Consider the following 1,729-nt stretch of genomic DNA (forward strand, 5'->3'; position numbering starts at 1 on the left):
ATCCACACTCCGGCAGCTCTGCGCACTGCACTCCAGATTTACTGAGCTCGCACTGCGTTCACGGGTGTTTTATAGGCGAGCTAGGAACCAGCACTCATTTTAACTACAGATGAAGAATCGATAAATCTGGCTCTGGGCTGTCCATTATTTTTCAGGAAACATTTCTAAGTAGTAACTGACCAATGGATTGACTGACTTACATTGTGTCTTCCCGCTTGGTATCTGTTCTCCTCCCAATATTTTAGATGTGTTTACTTGACCTACCCACGGTTTATCTGTCGTATGCTTTCTCTAAGGTTTCTTCAGTTTGTCTTTCAACTTTTACATGCGTTGCTTGTAACGCACAGACATTCCTTTTCCAATTCTGAATTTTCAGGTTAAGGATTACTAGATAAAACACTTGTTAACACACATTCTCGTTTAAGGATTTTCATTTCAAACGAATCAGACCTCTGATGTCACCCAATACTTAAGTGTGTTTATTAGGATGTTAGTTAATGTAAATACAGAGTTTACATAAAACGCTTTAAGATTCGCACAACGGATCTTGACTCTGGAATCGTACATGGAATTGAAAAAGTCTGAATGAGATTAAAACTTTGTGGATCATGGCCTTATGGAAGGCAGCAAAGCACTGACTTTGCGTATGACACAGACGTCATTAGTGGGTACACCATTAAATTTAACACTGTCCATTTCGAATAAATGCGTGTTAGCATTTAAATGATTCAAACAATTTAAAGACCTTGTATTTCGTTTACTGACCATCAATGAGACCATCCAGAGGTCCAAATCAAATCGCATATTATTCAGACAGGAATTTAATATTTATTTCTGGATACCAAATAGCTTGATGAGAATTCTGTTATCTCCGCAGTTTTGTAAATGCATACAGTACGGGCTTAACAAAAGTGAGACGCAAATCGCTGTTCTCCCAGTGCAGTGTTTGCCTTCGACTGCAGTGGGTAATACATCTCACTACATTTGGGACATATCATTGACCTAATTCATCCTTTGCCAAAGCTTTGTCATGAATTCAGAATGCACATATGTTCCTTTGAACCTTGGTATCTAATTCAGTGAGATCAGGTTTTTGTATAGTTTAAAAAATTGGAAACTGTATTTACATTGTTACACACTTTAGAAGTAGTTACATTTCAGAGAAGAGAGATGATTTCCACACAAACACTTTTTGTGGTTCTGGGTACACCACCGTTTTGTGGGAAAACAACCAGGTGGCTCTGGTGTATTTACTGTATGTAAGTGCTGTATGTAATTTTCACAGCACTCAGTACTGCAAATTCTTATATAAAAGTTAGAGGTAGTTGCTCCAAACTGGAAGGGCAATGCACAGTCTCAGCGCAGAAAGACGTAAAGCAGAATTCATCTATAATATTTTGTGTTTGCGTTGCTGGGTGCTCTGCAATATGTCACATATGACATTCAGCAATGTGCAACTTGACAGATGGAGTACCATTTTGATGACTAGTTGCCAAATTTAATTCACACTAAATTCTAGCCATGTGTGTGTGATAGTCCACTGTCCATGACTAATCAAATTTCTGTCTTTTTTCTACATTTTTGCATATTTTGTGCATAAATGAATGTTTCAGTCGGATTCCTCCCTGGTATTTGTAGTTCATTGAATAATTAATTGGCTGCTTGACAAGGGATGGAAACTCCCCTGTGTTGGTTGTACCTGAATCAGTACAAAAATATCTTGCTGATT

Source organism: Atractosteus spatula, chromosome 4 (genome assembly GCF_055471065.1).
Source record: "Atractosteus spatula isolate fAtrSpa1 chromosome 4, fAtrSpa1.hap1, whole genome shotgun sequence".
Lineage (NCBI taxonomy): Eukaryota > Metazoa > Chordata > Actinopteri > Semionotiformes > Lepisosteidae > Atractosteus > Atractosteus spatula.